The sequence below is a fragment of the Panthera tigris genome, chromosome B3 (genome assembly GCF_018350195.1).
Source record: "Panthera tigris isolate Pti1 chromosome B3, P.tigris_Pti1_mat1.1, whole genome shotgun sequence".
Lineage (NCBI taxonomy): Eukaryota > Metazoa > Chordata > Mammalia > Carnivora > Felidae > Panthera > Panthera tigris.
The window spans coordinates 102312166-102336432 of record NC_056665.1 but is presented as its reverse complement, the minus strand read 5'-3'; the positions used below and the strand labels follow the sequence as shown (position 1 = coordinate 102336432).

General features: G+C 39.8%; 1 pseudogene; it reads left to right on the top strand.

The window, feature by feature from the left end:
* The first annotated feature begins 6232 nt into the window (after positions 1-6232).
* Positions 6233-6758, top strand: LOC122239271 (annotated as a pseudogene).
* The last annotated feature ends 17509 nt before the right edge of the window (positions 6759-24267 follow it).

Sequence of the window (24267 nt, the reverse complement as noted above, 5' to 3'; positions counted from 1 at the left end):
TGTAAATATTGAACATCAGTCTCATTTTCTATTGTGTCTGGGTAATGACATCAGTGATTGTCAAAAGATCAGTTTGCAGATGGACATGGTTTATGGCACCAATCACAGAGAAGAACTCAAGATTAAGATTTATTTCATTTCAAGTCAGCAACAACTAAGGTAAAACAATACCTTCCCACAAAATCTCCCTTGGTGCCACTCTCAACCAAATAACAGGGTAGATTGTTAGTTTTGTATTATGTTCTTATGAATCAGTTCTAACTTTCCGATGACAACAATAAGGAAGAGCAGAATTTGCAGAAACAATGACTGTGAATTTACACACCAACCAAGAAATATTTACCATGCTTCAAAACTCATGCCAGGGCTTATCAGCGTCCACCTGCTGGGAAATTGCCAGGAGAAAAAGATTTCTATTGTCAGCTAAAAGACAAAGAAAGATTTTTTAAACCATTTTTTTCCTCCTTTGACTTTAAAATTCATTCTTTTATGACTTTATTTCCTCCTGTTGAGTGCATTGGGACTATTATGGGATATATGAACTCCCACTGGTCCAGGAGATTGAAAAGAAACCAAGATTACAAGAGTAGGGGGTCAACATTACTAAACTCCTTTCAGCTCCTAGCCTGACAGTAGAGGATGCAATGTCAAGATGAGCAAAAAGCCCCGATCCAAGCATTAATACCCCACGAAGAAGTTCTATAAATACTTTTGTCAGAAGTTATTTAATATTGGGGAAAGAGAAATAACAGATATCTCTGAAAGAAAAAAAATGTTTTTATTAAGAAGAGTTTAAATCAACAGCTGATGCATTACACAACAGCATCAGATTTGAATGATCTCCCAACTTTTTTTCTGGTTTCTTCTCATAAATCCTGTAGTTAATCTTGTCTCATCAAGTTGTGGGATTGTACTGTAAGCGGCAAACAATTCTCAAAGGGCTCCAAAGCAGAAACCAAATCTAGATTAGAGCTATAAGATCCTTTAAAAGTCAGGGAACTTTAAGGTGGTGCCTCATAGATCCTTGCAGACAGACAGAAGGACTTCTAAGGATTTTAGAGTGTATTCTGCAGACTTTCTCTGTTTCGACAACGGGGCTTCTAAGAATCTAAGGCCATTGTCTCACGGCAGGTTTACAGGGAGTCCAATGTAGATGAAAGCTTACCTTAAAGAGATTTGTGGGGGCGCCTGGGTGGCTCAGTTGGCTGAGCATCTGACTTCAGCTCAGCTCATGATCTTGCAGTTCGTGAGTTCGAGCCCCGCATCAGGTGGGCTCTGTGCTGACAGCTCAGAGCCTGGAGCCTGTTTCAGATTCTGTGTCTCCCTCTCTCTGCCCCTTCCCCACTCATTCCCTGTCTCTCTCTGTCTCTCAAAAATGAATAAATGTTAAAAAAAAAAGAGAGATTTGTGAGTCTGACTTCTGTATAATGGAATGTATTATAAATTGACACGAGTCCACAAAGTTTATAAAGTAATTATATCAGCATGATCTGGAAAAGAGACATACAGCACCCTGCATATCTTTACCAGCATTTCTCAGAGTGCAGTTCACAAATTACTTGTGATCTACATCAGACCTCCTGATCTGAATGGGGAGAGGGGCAGGAGTCGGGGCATACCCAGGAATCAATATTTTTAATAGGTAATACTATGGATGTTAAAGTTAGATATCCACCTCAAACAGACCTATTTACTCCCTCCTGCTACATGTATTGTTCTTTGTGGCACTGCCTTCCAATCTCTCATGTTGGAATACCACTGCCTTCCATCCCTCACATAATATCCATAGTTTAAGTTTTATGCATTCTGTCCTTTCAGTAAACAGTAGTGGATCAATTGGACAAGGAAAACGTGATGCCTGTTTCACATTAGACACACAAAAATTAATTTGAAATAGATTGTAGCCTTAACTATGAAAAGTAAAATAATGCTTTTAGAAGAAAACATAGGAGAATATCTTCATAATCTTGATGTAGAAAAAAGCGTAAGCATAAAACAAAAGAACAAAAAGTATGCTTAATTAAAATTAAGAACTTATTTTAGTAAGAGTGAAATGCAGGGTAGAGCTGGGAAAAAATTTGCAGTACACATATCCAACAAAGTACTTGTATCTGGGATAGGTAAAGAACTCCTACAACTCTAAAAGAAAAAGGCAGAGATACTATTTTATTATAGCTATTCTACTGGGTGTGAAGTGGTATCTCCTTGTAGTTTTGATTTGCATTTTACTAATAACTAACAATGTTAAGCATACTTCTTTTAAGTAAGTTCTACTCACAACATGGGGCTTGAACTCACGACCCTGAGGTCAAGAGTCAAATGCTCTACCAACTGAGTCACCCAGGCACCCAAAGCATCTTTTCATATACCTGTTGGCCATTTGTATATCTTCTTTGGAGAAATGTCTAAGTCCTTTGTGCATTTTTTTTAATGTTTGTTTATTTTTAAGAGAGAAAGAGACAGATTGTGAGAGGGAGAGGGGCAGAGAGACAGGGAGTCACAGAATCTGAAGCAGGCTCCAGGCTCTGAGCTGTCAGTACAGAGCCCGACGCGAGGCTCGAACCCACAAACTGTGAGATCATGACCTGAGCCGAAGTCGGATGCTTAACCACTGAGCCACCCAGGCACCACTGTGCATTTTCAAATTAGATTATTTGTGGGTTTTTTTCTGCTGTTGAGTTGTATGGTCAGAAGCCTTCATATTTTAAAAATGTTTGTACTACCCAAAGAGATGTACAGAGTCAATGCTATCCCCATCAAAATTTCAATGATATTTTTTACTGAAATACAGAAAACAATCCTAAAATTCATAGGGAACCACAAAAGACCCAAAATAGCTAAAGCAATCTTGATAAAGACGAACAAAGATGAAGATACTAACACTTTCTGATTTCAAAATATATTAGAAAGCTACAGTAATAAAGCAATATAGTATTGGTATAGACAGATAGATAGACCAATGGAATGGAATAGAGACATTCCCACACAGAGACAAACCCACACATTTATAGTCAATTGATTTTTGACAAGAGTGCAAAGAATACACAATAGAGAAAAGACAATCTCTTCAATAAATAGTGTTAGGAAAATTGGATATCCACATGCAAAAAAAAAAAAAAAAGAAATGAAATTGGACCCCTACCTTACAGCATACACAAAGTTCAACTCAAAATGGGTTAAAGACTTAAATTTAAGACCTAAAACTGTAAAACTTCTCCAAAAAAGTATAGAGGAAAAGCTCCTTGACATTGGTCTTGGTAATGATTTCTTGGTATCATACCAAAAACACAGGCAACAAAAGCAGAAGTAAAGAAGTCAGACTACATCAAACTGAAAAGTTTCTGTACAGCAAAGGAAGCAATCAACAGACTGAAGAGACAACCTACAGAATAGGAGGAAATATTTGCAAATCATGTGTCTAAAAGCGGGTTAATTTTTTTTTTTTTTACGTTTTTGTTTTGTTTCATTTTTTGAGAGAGAGAGTACATGAGCAGGGGAGGAGCAGAGAAAGAGGAAGAAAGAGAATCCCAACCAGGCTCCACACTGTCAGTGCAGAGCCCAACCCAGGGCTCAATCTCACAAACCATTGAGATCATGACCTGAGCCAAGATCAAGAGTCAAACACTTAACCAATTGAGCCACCAAGGTACCTAAAAGAGAGTTAATTTTTAAACATCCACTTTAAGTCTCATTCAAGGCCTCAATAGTCACGGACACATGAAGTATCTTCTTGTAAGTGGTGCAAGTGCATCCAGAACAACGTGGAGCCCACACAACATGGACCCAACATAACACTGACTGGTCAGGGTCCTGTTGCTACTGGGTGGAGTCTCCTGGCACCCAGTGGCCCCAGATCTCTGACCTGGGCTAAGATACAAGAAGTATGACCACAGTGGGGAAGGGGAAAAATAATAGAGGAAGTCCTTGACTTTGAGATGTGAAAAAAGGGGAACCAACCATATTTTTCTCTTGTGCACACAAGCACATCAGAGCATTCTAGAACTGCCATTCCTAAAATTAAACAGAAACCTTTGTTTGGAGATCAGCTCCAATGTGCCCATTAGATCTCAGTTCAGAGCCTCTTCTGCCTGTTTCCCCTTCAGAAGTCTCATAATGCATGGCCCCGGGGCCCATAGCCTTGTATCATGTTTTTGGTTTTTTTGTTTGTTTATCTGTTTGTTTATCTTTATCAGATTGAAGAATGATGCTAAACAACAATACTACCCAAGAGTGTGGGTATGGTTGGAAAGATTAGTGAAAGGTTTGTATTTTGGTTTGTGGCTCTAGTCATTGTTTGCCTCTCAAGCCGCCCGTTTCAATTCAAATTAAGCAGTGCTTCTCAGACTTGTGTGTGCCAACATGCTGTACGTGCAGCTGCTGCCTTCCGTCCATCACAGCTCAACTTAACCCACTCCAAGTTCCAGGTCAGCATTTCCTGATTGCATTCCTTGTCCCTGTCATGCTTCAAGCTGCCCTACTTCTAGCCATTCATCACCTAGCAATTGTCGCTGTTAGCTATCTCTCTCACATGACCAGTCCTGCAAAGTGTGCCAGACGGGGATGCCAGTGGGCTGCTGCAAGCCAGAATGTTGCCTGGGATTTGTTAGTGATCTTAACTATCATAGATAAATGTCACTGGCAAAAATCTCTGTTGAAGCTAAATGAAATACCTAGCACACTGAAGACCTATCTCCTTGTCTACAAAGTTAGAAAAGCATCCTTGATTCCATGCTTGGGCTGCCACAAGCTTGAGAAGATCCTTTAGTTCTGCTGTTACCTAAGTCTTAGGGTCATTGCAAGAACTGAATAAGTTAATTATATAAAGCAGTTAGAACAATGCCTATCACTGTAAGAGTCTTGTGTGTTTGTTATTGCTATTTTTCTGCTCACTCTGCTTAGTATGCTTACGTTGACAACTTCAGATCATTTATTTATTCCTTCAATCAATATGTACTGAGTACCTATGATGTTCTAGGTACTGTGGACAGTGATCCATTTCCTTTGTGGCAAGCCTTGGCATGGTCGTCTAGAAACCCCTTTGTACTCACAGCTGTGCAACTATGGAAACAATAAGACCTCAGAGAAGAAACTGCTGACCAGCGTGCCTAGGAAGACAAATCCCTAGGTAGCTTCTTTTGATTCCCATGCTCCAAGAATAGCCTAGGCACACAGAGAAGGGCATCTACTCGAACAGATACTCTTCCCCTCTCCCCACTTCCGCATTCACCCAGAAACTCTGAAATATTCTCAAGCAGGAGAGGAGGTTGGAGAGAGGACAGGAGCAGATAAAGAGGGAGGTATAAAGGAACCCTGCAAACTGCTAAGGTTATCTTTTTAGCCAATATGGCAAGCTGAAGGTGCAAAATAGAATTAAATTGATTTAGAGAAAAGTATTAGGGTAAAGCATATGAAATTGCTGATATTTGATAATTTTTAACCTAAAACACATCAGTTTCATATGGTTCATCCTGTAGAAGGTGCAATATTTCTTGTGCTTCCTGAGTTTGTAAAACAGTCATATCTGCCACACCTGTTTTAAATTGTTTACCTTGGAAAAGCTCAGGTATAAGAAATCATCATCATGAGAATTGGGCCTCAAATTGAAACATGAATACAAATCTGGGCTGTGTTAGAAATTTGATGAATGAGATCTCAGAAGCCCAGATAACAACATGTGGAAGGCTTATTTATTCTATTTAATAAACCAACATCAACTGATTGGATTATCTTACTTTAGTTCACCTTCTAGCTGGATCCTAGTAATGCTCCTTCACAAAATGGGTTTACTAAGATTTGGGGTCTCTAGAACTTCTCAGGGACCAGGGTAAATGATGGGCTATATTCCTTGCCAACGTTATTTATCCTTATTAATTCTTTACGTATATTCTTATCTGGTTGGATCCAGAGTTTAGATTATATATTTTTTAGAGGGTGACTCTCTACATCACCAAGAGTATTAACATTCCACTTAAAATGAACTCCAAAACATGTTCCACACATCTTAAAAATAGGTTTACTCAGGCAGTATGCCCAGTGGTCCTGCTGATCTGTCTCTTGCTTCAACGGTGTTTGGATGGAACAAACCCAGGGATGCCTCTTCTACCAGCCCCCGACCACCAACCAACCTTTTTTTCCAGTCAGAACCTTATCAGAGCCATCTTCTTAGCCACCCTCTACCTCCAGAACCAGCCAACATCCTATTTTGAGCTTAGCTCTTTATTACAGATCAACCATGAACTCCAAGATTCATCAGAATTATTCCATCCAGGTGGAGGCCACTGTCAGCTGCCTGGTCAACATGCATCTGAATACCTCCTACACCTACCTCTCTCTGGGCTTCTTTTTTGAGCACCGTGATGTGGCTCTGGAGGGCGTGGGCCCCTTTGTCCTCGGGTTGGCTGAGAAGGGTTGAGGGCACTGAACTTCTCTTGAAGATGCCAAACCAGCATGGCAACCATGTCCTCTCTTCCAGAAGGTACAGAAACTGTCCAAAGATGAGTAGGGTAAAACCCTGGATGGCATGGAAGCTGCCCTGGTTCTGGAGAAGAACCTGAACTAGGTCCTTTTGGATCTGCATATCTTGGATTCTGCCCACGCAGACCCCCATCTTTGTGACTTCCTGAAAAACCACTTCCTAGATGAGAAGGTGAAGCACATCAAGAAGATGGGGACCACCTGATTCACCTCCGCAGGCTGACTGCCTCTAGGCTGGGCTGGATGAAGATCTCTTCCGAAGGCTCACCTTCAAGCACAACTAGGAGCCTCTGAAGACCAGCAACCTTTGAGAGGCCCCTCAGGCATCCCCCAGGTGCCAGGGCTTGTGCCAGAGCCTCTCCCTGAAGCCACTAGGCAGATTTTTAACCACCCTGGAGCTCTCTCCCAAGCTGTGGACCAAATGGAAACAATAAAGTTTTTGCAGACACACACACACACACAACAAAAACAGGTATATGCAATGTCCCAGCAAATTCTCCATGTAGGAATTTACTTGAAGAATATAATTAAAGACATACAAAAAGACATAGGTTTAAAGATTGTGTAAGAGAACAACTGGCACACTCAAACTAGGATAATTCAAGTGGGATTGATTTACAAAGAAATGGAGGAGCTGTAGGAAAACACAGGGGATGGTGCAGGTACCCAGGGCTTGTGGAGGGGCAGAACTGTCACTGTCCCTAGGCCCAGAGGAAAAGGACAAGGGAAGGACTGGTTCTGAGAACTGGGAAGAGAGAATTGGCCACCTTGAGAATGTCTCCTTCAGCTGAGGAGCACAGCCAGCTCTAGGAGACCTCACAAGGAAGGAGCCAGGGACTAATACCCTGATCTCACTCTTGGCCTTTTCTCCAGTCTCTTGAAAGAACTCTGTGTTGGCTGAACCTGACTGGAAGCCAGAGGGCAAAGGAACCAGTGAAAGTTCTCCCTAAAGGAGAGCAGATGGGGAAGAGTAGAAAGTGGATCTAGTGGAATAAATGAGATAATCTGGCATAAAGATGTTCATTGCAGCACTGTTCACAATAACGTAAGATTGAAAGGAGCCTAAATGTCCCAGAAGACTAGGGGGAAAGTTGAACAATTTAAGGTATGTATACCAAATGAAGTGCTATGGAACCATTGTAAATATTGATCCAGAGCTCACAAAATAACCCATACAATGTGCTTTACCTTTTGTTTTAAAAATTATATATGGACACAGGTATGTGTTCTTCTATATATGCATACACAATACATGCACACACATTCATAGAAGAAAAGAGGTTTAGAGTGTATACATCAATATGTAAATGGTAGTTATCAGAGGGAGAATAGGGTTATAGGTAATTTTATCTAGGATTTGTTTTTTGTTTTTGTTTTGTTTTGTTTTGAGCAAGGCAAGTTTAATATAAAGAATTATTAACTATGGCAGAAGACTGGAGTAACAAGGAGTCATCTGGTAAGAAATGAAGAGAGCTGTAAAGAATATAAGCGGTACAGATATGAGGGGCAGCCACAACCCCTAGGTCTAAGAAGGCCCAAGGACCCTCCCCACCAAGAGCTGAGAAGATCTGTCAGAGAGGGTGTGGCCATGGGTTGGCAGGGAATTCACTGTGCTACTGTGTGGTCCAAACTTGCTCAAAATCCGCTCCCTAGGGTGCTAGGAAGAACTACTAATGGGAGGTGTCTTACCAGAACCATTCTGTTGCAAAACCACTGGAAGAGTAGGGTAGGTCTGTTGGGGAACGTTTCTGGAACAAGGAGGGAAAATATCTTGTGTCTACTATGAAAGCTCCCTGTACTGGTCAAATTTAACATGTGTCAACTGGCAAAGGGAAAATAAGGACCCATCTCCGTTTTTGCAGAATGGGGAATAAAGTTTGAATTTGAGGTTGAAAAGCAATAAATTGGTAACTGGCATTCACTCCAAACCTACCACTGGCATGTGAATGCACGCAGATATGAGTATGGTTTTATAACCTGCTATTTTCTTGCAATAAATGCTGTGGGCATCTTTTCTTGTTAATAAATATAGATGTGCATCAATGTTTTTAATTATTAAATAGTATATATACACTTTGTTTTATATAACTGATTCCCTACTGGTAAACATCTAAATTGTATCTTATTTTTACTATTCCAAGCAATGCAGTGTTGAACTTCTTTATATGATTATTTTCTCACAATAAATTCAAGAAGTTGAGTCATTGGATTAACATTTCTGTGTTAAATTGGTAAGGGTACCTGTTGGGTACGTCATTTATTTGATTTAGCGCAAAAAAAAAAAAAAAGCATTTTTCATTGTATGCATTTCTCCAGAATGTATGAAAAAATGCCACTTAAAACATCTGATCTGGTATCCAAGTCAAACAAGGTCAAACACCAGTGTGGTTCCAGAAAGAATTTCTCTGAGAGCTAGGTAGACTAGCCAAGAAAGCTAATTGTTAAAGATGGCACTCATTCTGGCTCTTCACTAAAACAGCATATAGGATCTTTTTTATTTTACTTTATTTGAGAGAGAGAAGACAAGTGGGGAAAGGGTGAGAAGGAGGGAGAGAGAGAGAAAGAGAGAGAGAGAGAAGATCTTAAGCAGCCTCCACACACAGTAAGCAGCCCAATATGGGGCTCGATCCCACAACCCTGGGATCACGACCTGAGCTGAAATCAAGAGTCAGATGCTCAACCAACTAAGTCACCCAGGTGCCCCTAAAATAGTATATAGGATCTTTTAAATTAATAAACTGAAATTTTTAGATCAGTTTTATTTAGGTTCACACCAAATTGAGCAAAAGTACAGAGAATTCTCATTTACCCCCTGCCTCCCCGACATGCACAAACTCCCCTACTCTAACAACCCTCACCACAGTGGTACATTTTTTACAGTTGATGAACCTACATTGACACGTCATTATCACTCAAAGTTTATAGTTTACATTAGTCTACATTATATTCAGTCTTGGTGTTGTGCATTTTATGGGTTTTGACAAATGTATCTACCATTGTGATATACAGAATAGTTTCACTGCCCTGAAAATCCTCTGTGTTTGACCTATTTATTCTTCCCTCCCCCCCAACCCCTGGAGACCATTAATCATTTTATTGTCTCCATAGTTTTGTCTTTTCCAGAATGTCATATAGTTGGAATCACACAATGCGTAGCCTTTTCAGAGTGGCTTCTTTCACTCAGTAACACGTATTTAATTCTCCTCCATGACTCTTCATGGCTTGATAGTTCATTTCTTTTCAGCACTGAATAATATCCCATTGTCTGTATGTACAGTTTATCTATGTTGGTTGCTTCCAAGTTTGGGCAATTATGAATAAAGCTTCTATAAACACCCATGTACAGGTTTTTGTCTAGACATAAGTTTTCAATTAAGTTGGGTGAATACCAAGGCATGTGATTGTTGGATCATAAGAGAATGTTTAGTCTTGTAAGAAACTGCCAACCTGTCTCCCAGAGGGTCTGTATTATTTTGCATTCCTACCACCAATAAATGAGAGTTCCCATTGCTCCACACCACCAGTTAGTGTGGTCAGTGTTTTGGATTTGGGACATTCTGATAGGTATGTATTCCTATCTTGTTTCAATTTGTAATTCTGTAATGATGTACAATGTTGAACATCTTTTCATATGCTGTTATCATCTGTACATCTTCTTTGGTGAGGTGTCTGTAAAGATCTGTTGCCCATTTTTAAATTGGGTTGCTTGTTTTCTTGTTGAGTTTTAACAGCTCTTTGTATAGTTTGAATAACAGTCCTTTGTTGATGTATCTTTTGAAATATTTTCTCCTAGTTTGCAGCTTGTTTTCTTATTCTCTTGCCGGAGTCTTACACTGAGCAGAAGTTTTTAATTTTAATGAAGTCCAGCTTATCAGTTATTTCCTTCATGGACCACCCCTTTGGTGTTGTATCTAAAAAATATTATCACCTAAAATCATTTAGGCTTCTTCCTATATTATTTTGCAGGAGTTTCAGAGCTCTGCAGTTTACATTTAGGTCTGGATCCATTTTGTGTTAATTTTCGTAAAGGATATAAGGTCTGTGTCTAGATTAATTTCTTTTGCATGTAGATGTCTAGTTGTTCTAGCACCATTTGTTGAAAAGACTATCTTTGCTCCATTGTATTGCCCCTGCTCCTTTGGCAAATATCAGTTGATGATATTTATGTGGGCCTATTATTGGGCTCCCTATTCTGTTCCACTCATCTATTTGTCTATTCTTTTACCAACACACACTGTCATATTACTATAGCTTTATCATAAGTCTTGAAGTTGGATAGTGTCAGTCCTCCAATTTTGTTCTCTTTCAACATGGTGTTGGCTGTTCCAGGTCTTTTGTCTCTGCATATAAACTTTACAATTAGCTTGTCTGTATCCACGAATAATTTGCTGGGATTTTTATTGGAGTTGCAGTGAATCTGTAGATCAAGTTGGGAAGAACTGACCTCTCGACAATATCAACTTTTCCTATCCATGTACATTAAATATCTTATTTAGCTCTTATTTGATATTTTTCATCAGTTTTATAGTTTTCCTCATAAATACCTTATACATATTTTGTTACAGTTAGCCCTGAGTATTTCATTTTTGGGGGTGCTCATGTAGAGATAACATATCTTATTTTCCAAATTATATTGTTCATTGCTCATATATAAGAAAGTAACTGACTTTTATATATTAACTTTGTACCCTGCCACTTTGCTGTAATTGCTTATTAGTTCCAGTATGGTTTTTTTGTTGATTAAATTTCCAGCAGAATAAAATGGGGCTATTTTACTCCTATTCTCCAGCAAATATCCCTGCCAACTTTATTGACTACACTATCTGGATAACCGTATGCAAACTTCTCATTAAATATTTCTTCTTTACAGAGTTCTTCCCTAGTTCCTAGAGCAGTTTAAGAACCCTCATTTTATGTTCTTATAGATACTTGTTTTTATCATAATACTAATGCTTTACTTTCATTACTAATTAAAATTCTTTCTGCCTATCTGCAGTGTAAAGTTCTTGGAAATCAAGGACTTTGTCTTCCCTGTTCATCACTGATACATAGTATAGACCCTCAATGCATGTTTGTTGAAGAATGAATAGATGATTGTATCCTCCCTTCCAATCACTACGAAAAAGCTGAATTATTCTTTATTTATTATACAGACTCGAACTAGGAAACTGAAACCAGTTAAGTATTTAAAGCAGATGGAACTTACTACAGTGAATGGAAACTTAGGAGATAGAAGAGGTCAAGAAGACCACCAGGAAATATAAGTTACCCCAGGTATTTGCAACAGTAGGAAGGTCTGAGGATTCTCAGGCTGGAGGGACAGTAGGAAGAACTGATATTATAGAAACTAGGGGCTCCAGTTCTGTAGGTCAGAAGTCCAAGTAAGAGTCTTGTGTTTAGAATCTCACCAGGCCAAAATCGTGGTGTCAGCAGGACTGCAGTTGATTGCAGGAGTTCTGAAGACGAATCTGCTTCCAAGCTCACTGAGATTGTTGGCAGAATTCAATTCCATGTGGATGTAGGATTGATGTCCTTGTGTCCTTGCTGAGTGTCAAACAGGGATGATTCTCAACATGGCTGCCTCCATGTCTCATGGCCCCCTGCCTCTATCTTCGAAGCCAGCAATGGCGGATCAAGTCTTTCTCATGTTTCAACCTCTCAGACTTCCCCTTCTGACTCATTTCTCCTGTTCCCAGTAAGAAAACGTTCTCTTTATTTTAAGTAGTGCTTTGAGCCCAACGCGGAGCTCAACACAGAGCCCAACACGGAGCCCATCGCAGAGCTTAATCTCATGACTCTGAGATCAAGAGTCAGATGCTTAACCAACTGAGCCACCAAGACATACCTGGAAATGTTCTCTTTTTAAGGGCTTCTGTGGTTAGAGCGAATCCCTTTGGGTAATCGGGACAATCTCCCCATCTCAGGTCCATAACCTTAATCATATCTACAGAGTCCCTTTTGCCATGTCTCATTTAACATTTTCACAGGTTCTGGGGATTAGGAAATGGACATCTTTGGAGCATCATTATTTTTCCTCCCATTGGCCAAACTCGGCTAAAACTCAGCTAAATTGATATAAGGGCCTAGGAAGTAGGCCTGCAGAGCAGAAGAATAAGTAATAGATTTGAAAGTAAACAGGCTTAGGTTCACCGTATTTCAAGATAATAACATTTTTTTCTTCACCAACTAGGGCTGGCTTAGTAGATAATTGGCCAGCTTTCTAGTTGCTGTCCAAAACAACGAATTAATCCCATTTACTATAAAACAAGACAAAACAAAACAGTGATAACACATCCTGCAATGAGATTAATTCAAACGATGCAATTGTCAATTGGCTTCCATAATCCTTCCAACTCTGTTTCTGAAATGAAGGTCAGTTAAAATTCTTATCTTCTGCAGAGAAATATGGAAATGAGGGATAGGTCAGGCAGGGAAATGGCAGACAATTCCAGCCTTAAGCGCAGAGGTTGAAAGCAAGTCCCTGGGTGTACAGTATATTCTTGGCTCAATCTCTCTAGAGCAGGCCATCAAGATAAGTGCCAACTAACAGAGATTCCTGGAACCTTTGCTGCTGTCCCAGAAGACTCAGCCAACCACAGGCCCCAGAACTGTCTCCAGCAATGTCAATAAACTGCCACCAGTTAATATCAAACTCCAGCAGGGACCAGGATAGCACAGTTATGCTCCTAAACCTGTCCACCACCCTACAGTCATTTCATTGACTGAATAACAAGACTCTGCATTTTATACAGTTTAAGTTTCTGCACTCCACAAGCCAGAGAGGGATTATTTACAGTGTTACACTATTATTTTTAGTAAACATCCTCCCACATTTTCTTGCTTCTCATTAGTAACTCTGTATGGCAACAATACCTCAAAGGGAACAGCAACTCTGTTTTTTTTATTTTTTAATGTTTATTTATTTTTGAGAGACAGAGAGAGTCGGAGCATGAGCAGGGGAGGAACAAAGACAGAGGGAGACTCGGAATCCAAAGCAGGCTCCAGGCTCCTGTCAGCACAGAGCCTGACGTTGGGCTCGAACCCATGAACCATGAGATCATGACCTGAGCTGAAGTCAGACACTCAACTGACTGAGCCACCCAGGTGCCCTGGGAACATCAACTTTAAACTTTGTGAAAGCAAGGGAAAAACTGTTGCCAGTGATAGGACCAGCTCAGGAATGAGAACACTATCTTCACACACCTTACCAGTGTTGTGAGGAGGAGCTCGACCACAAACACCCAGTTCCCCTCTGAGTGGAAACCCTTCTCAAGGGTCACACCACTGAAGAGAATCTGCTCTGGTCCGATTTTCATTTGTGCTGCCCCAACTCTACCGTGCCTTATCTGTCTTGTCCTACTCAGGTCAATAGTACAGTGTCACTTTGTCCTATTTTTGGTCTTTTGCATGAAGACTCAGTCTTTCTTTTATGTGGTTATTTAAAATTCACCTTAAGGACAGTTCTTGAAGAAGTTTGTTCCCTCCAATACTCTGTACAAATGCAGACCTCTGTTACCAAATGCCCTAGGAATGATGCTTCTCTCCGTTCTCCTGGCCAAGGAGATTTCTCTTCCCTCTAAAATGACTTCTCTGCCTTCTCTCTTCAGTCACCTGAAGAATATGCTCTCATATTACCAGCCATCAAAGGGTTAACTTTCCTTTCGTGAAAAGAGAAACTTTCTGATTGAGGTCTGAGCTGAAAACCAATGCCTCTTAGGGCAGGAACTTGTGTTATGTGATCTTTAAAATCAATGCTTTGACATTTTTCCTAGCTGCTAAATCTTGGTTCTTTTTTAAATTTTATTTTAAAATTTACACACAGTAATATTTATTCTCTTTGTTGTACAGGTCTATGAATTTTGACAAATAGAGTGCATAACCACCACAGTTAACATTCAGAGTGGTTCCATAATCCCAAAAAACTCCTTCATGCTGCATCTTTGCAATCAACCTCTCCCAACCCCTAACAACTACTGATCTGTTCTCAGTCCTTATAGTTTTGCCTTTTCAAGATCATTATATAAATGACATCTTATAGCCTGTTGAGTGATTTCTTTCACTAAGCACAATGCATTTGAAAGTTATTCATGTTGTGTATATCAATAGTTCACTCCTTTGTGTGGTATTCCATTGTGTGGGTATTCTTTTCCTGTGCCTGCTGTAACAAATTACCATGGACTTGGTGGCTTAAAGCAAACAAATGTACTCTCCCATATCTCTGGAGTCCACAAGTCTGAAATCAGTATCCCTGGGCGTAAGTCAAGGGGGAGGCAGGACCTTTGGAGGCTTCAGGGAAGAAGACTTGCCTGGCCTCTTCCAGCCCCAGGTGGCTTCTAGCAATCCGTGGTTTATGGCCACATCACTCCAGTCTCTGGTTTTGTGGTTGCAGTACCTTTTCTTAGGTCTATCTGGAGTCAAATCTCCTTTCACCTCTCTCTTATGAGAATACACTGAATCCCCCCGTCTCAAGACATTTAATCACATCTGCAGTTCTCTTTTTGCTACATAAGGTAACATTCAGAGGGTCCACATTTTAGGACATGGATACCCTGAGGGGTGCCATTATTCAACCTTTGACATATGGTTATGCCACAAATTATCTATTCAGTTGCCCATTCGAGGACATTTAGGTCATTTCCAGTTTGGGACAATTAAAACTAAAGCTGCTATAAATATTTGCATGAAGGGTTTTGTGGGAACATAGGTTTTCATTTTTCTTGGGTAAATACCTAAAAGTGGGGTTGCTGAGTCAAATCTTAATAGATGTTCAAGTTTATAAGAAACGGTCAAATTACTTCGAAAGTGGTTGTACCATTTCACATTCCCACCAGCAGTATGTGAGAGTTCCAATTCCTCCACTTCTTATCAGCACTTGGTATTGTCAGTTTTCCTGATTTTAGTCATTCTAGTAGGTGTTTAGTTGTATTTCCTTGTGGTTTTAATTTGTACTTCCCTAATGACAGTGATGGTGAGCATTTTTTCATGTGTTGAAATGTTAACGTTACATCATTTCATGCCCTCTCTCTGTTGGCTGCATTTTTACTTAGCTCTGTAAGTGTACTTTAGTAATGATGTAGAAATAATTAACCACTTAATAGGCAAAAATCTTAGAATTATTAACGCTTCATGAAATTAAAACTACCGAGTAATTTTCAGTGTAGAGGAATAGTAACCATCAAAGTGAAACAATACAGCAACCAAAAGCAAGCAACTGACCACAAAATGGGCAGAAGTCTGAAATAGATATTTTTCCAAAAAAGACATACAAGAGAGGTAAGTGTGCTGCAGGTGGGCCGGGTGGGGGGACAGGGGACAAAACAAAAAAGAAAAGAAAAAAATAAGACATAGAGATGTCCAACAAGAACATGAAGAGATGTTCAATATCACTAATTATTAGGGAAATGAAAATCAAAACCACAATGAAATATCATCTTGCACCTATTAGAATGGCTATTATCAAAAAGACAAGAAATAACTAGTGTTGGAGAAGATCTAGAGAAAAAGAAACCTTTGCAGACTGTATGTGGAATTTTAAATTGGTACAGTCACCAAGGAAAATGGTATGGAGATTCTCCAAAAATTTAAGATTAGAACTACTGTATGATCCAGCAATTCCACTACTGAGTATCCAAAGAATAAGAAAACACTGATTCAAAAAGATACATACGCCCCTATGTTCATTGCAACATCATTTACAACACACGCGCGCGCGCGCGCACACACACACACACACACACACACAATGGAATACTACTCAGGCATAAAAAAGAATGAGATCTTGCCTTTTGCAACAACATGGATGGAGCTTGAGGGTATTAGGCTAAGTGAAAAAAAGTCAGAAGGAGAAACACAAATATTGTATGATTTCATTCACATGTGGAATCTTAAAAACAAAAATGAACAAACAAAGCAAAACAAACTCAGATGTAGAGAACAGATTGCTGGTTGGACAAAAGGGATAAAGGGAATCAATTGTAGGGTGATGGATGATAGCTAGACTTTTGGGGTGACCATTTTGTAGTACATACAAATACTGAATAATAATGTTGTATGCCTGAAACTTACATAATTTTTTTAACTGAGTCAATACAATATTCACAAAATATACCCAAGGTGCATGGTTAGTATGAGATGATTAGCAAGATGATTGATAAAGAGTATGTCTATAATACACATGTGGGGTTTTTTTCATCTTTATGAACCCGTTTGCATTAAGAATCTGTAGTGACTAAAATAATTCAGGAGTGTTTCCTTTGAAAAAGTGGGTGTGATATGATACATCTACCTCAGGAAGTCCATATAATTAGGTCTTCAGGGCATGCATGGATGTGAAGTCTAACAAATAAATTTGCTTTAAAGTAAGTTTCTTAACCTGGGAAAGACTTCCTCTGAAACTGCCAGAAACTCCAAATATCATCAGGGCCTGCTGAGGGACCTGGATAATAATAAGAGCCATTTGAATACAAATCAATCTTCTATGGAATGCCAAAACTCTCATTGACTAGTTCATGCATAAAATATACATTCATGTTTCCAGTAGCTTCAGGATAAATATCCTGTGCCAGAGAAATAAAAGAGACAAGGCAACTACTTCAGGAGCCTTGGAAGATAGGGGAAGTGAAGATCTCAGTACAAAGGACTCAAGTGTAGAACTGCATTCTCTTTAAAGAATTACAAGAGTAGTTAGTTAGCAAGAATAGTAGAGGAAATGGTGTCCCAGTATCCTGGTCACATATGTTAGTGAGAATAATAATTACAATAACTATCTTTTATTACATGATTACATGTTTACACCATTATGCCAGACACTATTGTAAATACTTGGCATAAATTGATTCATTTAGTCCTTTATGACCACCCTAAGAGTAGATATTATCTTCACCTCCTTATAGGAATGAGGCAACTGATACATAAAGAGGCAAGGTCACAATGAAGGATTAATAGTCAAATGAAGGTAGATAGTCTCCATTACATCAGATGACAGCTGTCCAGGAGATGATACTGTGTCTCCTGAGCCTGGATGATGACCAGCCTGACCTGTAGAGCTTTTTGAAATTATGATTCTCACGCCCCAGCCCCAGAGTTCTAGTTAATTGTTCTGGAATCTGCATTGCTTTTGCAGGTTTCCCAGGCGATTCTGAGCATAAGCTGAGTTACCAATATCGAGTCAGTTTCCCACTGGTAATTTAGCAATGCCTTTTTGCTGGTTTCAAACCACTCAGCAGAGAGATCATACACTTTCCAAGGATCGTTATTAAGTTCCTCATCATGGTGATGAGGGTTTAAGACAGCACATATTCCAGATCTTAGATAAGTACTTTGTCAAAGGCAGGCTACTATTTTCTTTTAAAAGTTTGAAATATTATGAGTAAAAGTCAGTATTTGTATTTGACTTTCACATCATACTTCTCATATCTGAGCTCATATTCATTGAAAATTTATTTTCAGTGTTATCCATATTATACATCTATAATTTATTCCTATGGTAAGACTCATATTCTCATATTTATTCTCATGTTATGTTTCTATCCCAGACCTTGAACCCCCGACCTGAATATCAAATGGCATACTGGATGTTTCTTCCTGGACAAAGAGGCTCTGATTGAACTTGCCTGAAACAGATCTCTACACACCACACCCCAACCAAACCTGTTGCTTCTTCTGCATTCCCTTTCTTGGCAATTGGCCCCACCACCTGCTCAGTAATGCAAGCCAGATGCTAGGAGTCATTTGGACTCTACTCTGTCTCCCACTTGCCACAACCAACAATCACCTACATCTCATGGCCTCTCCATTCCCCTTGCCACTGTGTCACTTTGTGTCCTATCACCTCTTGCCTGTACACAGCAGTGGTCTTCCAGCTCCCTATCTTGGGGCTACCTTTCTGCTTTCTCTTTTTCTTTCTTTTTATTGGACAAAGTGTATACTTTTGGATCCAAGCTTACATGTTTTTTCAAGTTTATTTATTTATTTTGAGAGAGAGCAAGCAAGCGAGCAGGGAAATAGCAGAGAGAGAGGGAGAGAGAGAATCCCAAGCAGGCTTCGCATTGCCAGTGCAGAGCCTGACTTGGGGCTCAAACTCAGGAACTGTGAGGTCATGACCTGAGCTGAAACCAAGAGTCTGATGCTTAACCGACTGAGCCACCCAGGCACCCCCAAGTTTAAATTTTTTTAATGTTATATGTCTGAGTACAGAGAATAAGCAACTGTGTTCTGACTACTAATTTTATCCAAATCTCAACATTGTCATATTTGCCCTTTTATTTAGAGAAATGAAGATACACAGCTACAGATATAGATATAAATGTAGCTATAAATACAGATACCTAAGCCCACCTTCATTAGCCTGCCCCCATGCCCAAGTCCCTCCTTCACTAGCACATGTCATGAATTTGCTATAGTCATGTATACTTTATGTTTTCTCTAGATATTTATGAACTGATAAACAATTTAGAGCTTTGCTCTGTAGGATTTTAACATTTACTAAAATGACCTCATGCTATATATTCTCTCTGCAGCTCGCTTATTTCACTAGATTTTATTTTTCCTTCCTGTTGACACATGTTGCCCTAATTCATTCACTTTAACTAGCATATGGTATACATTCTGTGACTACACCACAATTTATTTATTTATTCTCTGTTGAAGGCCGTTTAGGAATTTTGCCGCTGCAAACAGTGCAGCACGGCTGTCTTTGAACAGATGTTTGAGAGGCTCTCTAGGCTATATTCTCAGGAGTGGCATTACTTTCCTGCTCTCCTGAGCTAGGGAGACAAATCGTTTCCTGCCTCCCTTTCTGTAATCTACACTGCTGCCGGAGTGATTTTTCTGAAATGCAAATCTGCACACCCGCCATTCCTCGATAAGACTTTCAAGGCTCCCATATCCTGGCCCTGCCTCCTTTGCCAGCCTTCTCTCCCACTCCCCACCCCAGATGCCCAGCCAGGGTCCCTCAGAATGACTCTCCGCTTCCCCTCTCCCACCCCCTTGCCCAATCTTCTCTCTTTCCAAGACGGCCCCATCCTTACCCCATACCCTCCGTCTTTCCTACCAGGAAATAATCTACTTGCTCTTCAAGGTCACCAACTCACTGAAACCTGCCCTCACCTGCCAGTGGTCACCGGTTTGAATCCCAGTTCCTCTACTTACTAACTCGGGTAAATCTTTCAACTTCCCTGAGCTCAGTTTTCTCATCTACCAAATGAAGATAATAATGCCTACCTCATATGCCTACCCTCAAATTTGATCCTCAATATAGAGCATTTCATTCATATAGTCTTTGACAATCAATGTTTTCTTCTGTTCATTTGTCGAAGTATTTTTTAGAATTATTTCTTTTTGTTGCTGTTATTTATTTTTTACATAGATGCCCCCTCCCACCCCCAACTACTAGCACTCTGGGACCATGTCTAATTCACATTTATATCACCACCAGCACAGGGCCTGGTATAGAAAAGGCACACAATAGGGGCGCCTAGGTGGCTTAGTCAGTTAAACATCCGACTCATGGTTTCAGCTCAGGTCATGATCTCACGGTTCATGAATTCAAACCCCACATCATGCTCCATGCTGTCAGTGCAGAGTCTTCTTGGGATTCTCTCTCCCCACCCCCCGGCCCTCCCCTGCTTGTACTCTCTCTCTCTCTCTCTCTCTCCCTCTCCCGCTCTCTCTCTCAAAATAAATAAACTTTAAAAATGAAAAAAAGGGACACAATTTTTTAATATTTATTTTGAGAGAGAGACAGAGAGAGCGTGAGTGGGAGAGGGTCAGAGAGAGAGAGAATCCCAAGCACGCACACTCCACACTCTCAGTGTAGAGCCCTACCCAGGGCTTGATCCCATGAAGCATGAGATCATGACCCGAGCCAAAATCTAGAGCCAGACACTTAACTGACTGAACCACCCAAGAATCCCAGCACACAATAAATGTTAAGTGAATAAATAAATGAGTCTTTGGGCTCTCAGAGCTGCTAGAAACAAACAAACAAAAAATGTTTAATACTTTGTCATACATGGTATCTTATTTCCACCAAAAAATGCAAACTCTCATGACATAATTTTTGTTTTCTTTTCACTACCAAAGCTTTTTACAAAAGCTCCCTGCCCCATTTCCTAGTGTTGGTAATGATTTATGCAAGCTGATCGGTAAATAGTATTAAAAGAATTTATTTTGTCACTTGGTTGTTGCCCAGGGAAAGGGTTTGCTATAAAAGAAAACAAAACCCCCAAAGCGTCATGGTTCCTTTGGTTTTGTTGCTTACTTACAATCTTATTGAGGCATGAATTAGTACTGAGAATTAAAATTTTTTTTTAAAAAAATGACAGTTTCCAAAAGCCACAGTTCTGTGAATGTAAATTCAACATTAGATAATACAAATACAGATGCTTCTGACCTAGAAGGGAGAGTGACTGGAAAGGAGGTATGGGGACAAGGAGATGACACTATTTCCACTTCCTTCCTCTGTCTCAAACTTCTTCAGCACTTAGAAATACACCTCACAATGGGATCCCCTAGGGCTTCTCAAACATTCTGTACGGCCAAGACCAGCATCTTCCCTTGGTTTCTGCTCAGTTGCCCTGCCCTGGCTGTGCTGCTGTCTTCCCACATACAGTGGCTCTCTCTGCATCCCTGGGTAGTGGGAGCTCCTTCCTCAAGCTGGTTCCTATTCTCTGCATACCCTACACCACCCCTCACAGTCATCCTGCCTCATAGAGACAGCTCTCCTGAAGCAGATTGCCACTCTAACTTCTGAAATTCGAATTTAATTAGACAGCCTGTTTTTAAAAAAATTTTTTTAATGTTTATTTTTGAGACAAAGAGAGACAGCATGAACAGGGGAGGGGCAGAGAGAGAGGGAGACACAGAATCCGAAACAGGCTCCAGGCTCTGAGCTGTCAGCACAGAGCCCGACGCGGGGCTCGAACTCACAGACCGTGAGATTATGACCTGAGCTGAAGTCAGGCGCTTAACCGACCAAGCCACCCAGGTGCCCCAGACGTCCTGTTTTTAATTGCTAATTCTGGTAACCCTAAACTGAGGGAGATCTCTTAATCCCAATAAATCCTACCCCAGCCCTAGGGTAGACCCAGTTCTAAATCACTCAGGATCTTCTCACCCCCCGCCTTGGTTCATGATTGGTCTCATATTGGTTTACTATCCAGTTATGATCAGTGAGATGAGGGTAAATCTACTGAGAAGAAATGCCTTATGAGAAAACCCTATACTTTTTCCTCTTCTTTCTGCTTTGAAAACAACAATCAGAGGTATAATAGTCATCTTTTCAGTAAGAGTCAACAAACATAAGGAAAAAGAATCACTAAATCCCGTGGTTCTCAAAGTGTGAGGTCCTCCAAGGACCTCAGGTTCCCTCAGGCCCTTTCAGGGGATTCTCAAGGTCATCTCTTTTCCAACTACATACCTGTGTGAGACCTGATTTCCCTCCTATACTCCAACCAAATGACCGACAAATTGACTGCAGAAGATCAGAGAAGCTACTTGTTCTTTATTAAGCCAGAGATTAAAGAAATTTGCAAAACAGTGTGAATCTTCTGGCTGATTTTCTTTTTGTTTTGAAAGTATAGTTATTTTTCATAAAAAATATGTCAGTATGTAATGGGCTTATCATTATTTTCAAATGAATTAGTAAATAACTTTTTTAATTCATAAGTTCTCTTTCATGGTAAATATCAAGATATAACCCACATAAACAAAAGCCTTTGGGGGAGCTTCAATAATTAAAAAATATTTTTTTAATGTTTATTTATTTTTGAGAGAGAGAGACAGAGTGCGAGCAGGGGAGGGGCAGAGAAGGAGGGAGACACAGAATCCGAAACAGGCTTCAGGCTCTGAGTCGTCAGCACAGAGTCTGATGTGGGGTTCAAACCCATGAACCATGAGATCATGACCTGAGCCAAAGTTGGATACTTAACCATCTGAGTCACCTAGGTGCCTCATTAATTTTTAATAATGTAAAGAGGTTCTGGACCCAAAAGTCTGATGTCCACTGACCCAAACAGTGGTCCAACAACAACGTAAGCTGCTCAGCCAATGTCATTAGCCATAAACCTCTGGATTCTTTACAGTGAGGAAAATGAACCCCTATTTGTTTGACTCCTCTAATAAGGAGCTGATCACAACTTCAAATGATTTATGAGCTAACTCAATAATGAGTAGTCATTGATGAGGCATTATTTAAAACTGGTCAATTGAAAAGACAGTTTTAATCACTCATGGTTATTGATTAGTAATAAAATGAGGTAATAAAACAACAAGGTCACAATCATGTAAAATATGATTTACAGAAAGAAAGAACTGGAAAAATAGAAACCTTTCAAAGGCAAAAAAGGGTAACTGTAGAAGATTGGCCTCAGGATTTTCACTGACAGTTTCCCCACCTCCCGGGAAGTATCTCTGTAATAAATATTCAGTATTTACATTAAATACATAGTATGAAACACAGAATAATAAAACAAAGCGTGTATCCCATAGTCCTGACCTAGGGAATTTACCTTGAAGGCTTTTAACATCTTATTTAGATTCTTTGATCTTGAAGCTTCTTAATTATGGTTAGTACATTTGTGCTCTTTTTTCAATTGCATTTGACTCTCTGAGCTCCTTAATTTTGACACATAATAATTACCTTATTGTAAAATACCTGTGGCTTCTCTTAAGCTCTCACCCTTTACACCTGTACCTTTGTTCACCGAGTATCCATTTACACCGTATTAGCAACACTTAAGTGTTGCCAAATAGTTACATGAAATATTCTTGATTCTTCTCCATTTTAAGAACAAAGGTCTAAGTTCCTGTCACTTCAACAACAGCCCCCCCAAAAAAGAAAAAAGAAAGCAAATATCTATAGTGCACATGCAGTTAGCAGTATTAAAGTTAATGTAAGATATAAATCTGGTCTCTATTTTCATGAAACTACTCATTAAGGTTTTTGGGCATAGAGAGAAGGATAAAAAATCTTGCGTTCAGCATTGCTATGCTTTCAAAAAACAGCTAACAGTACGAACTTCTGCCTTAGGCCATTAAACTGATAGACGTAAACCACTGTCAATGTGTTTTTACAGCTCCATGTTTGTTCTGGAAGGAACATACAACGATTGCATTCAAACTCTGCAAATGCTTACAGGTAAAATGTGGCAAATCTGGCATTATGTGAAAATGGTTGACTAGCTTTTTCTATTCAGAAAGCTCTATAGTCTTCAAGGACTGGGTTTTGGGGGTTTTTTTAATGTTTATTTTTGAGGGAGAGAGAGAGAGAGAGAGAGAGAGAGAGAGAGAGATGGGCAGAGAGAGAGGAAGACATAAACTGAAGCAGGCTTCAGTTTCCGGGCTGTCAGCACAGAGCCCTACGCAGGGCTCGAACCCAGGAACCGTGAGATCATGACTTGAACTGAAGTCAGGCACTTGACCAACTGAGCCACCCAGGCACACCCTCCCCCCACCTTTTTTTCTTCAAGGACTGGCTTTAAAAGAGGAATTAATGGCTGCCTTTATTTCACATTCTAAAAGAATTTTCATAGAGAAGTCACACATCTTCCCATGTACTAATAAGAAAGTTTGGCAAAGCTGGACTTTTAAAAACTTGTCTCTTAAAAATTGCAGTAAAATACACATAACAAAACTTATCATCTCAACCATTTTTGAGTGTGCAGTTTAGCAGTGTTAAGTATATTCATGTTGTTGTGCGACCAATCTCCTGAACTTTTGCATCTTACAAAACTGAACCTCTACACTCATCGAACAATAACAACCCGTTTTCCCCTTCCCCCAAGCCTCTAGCAA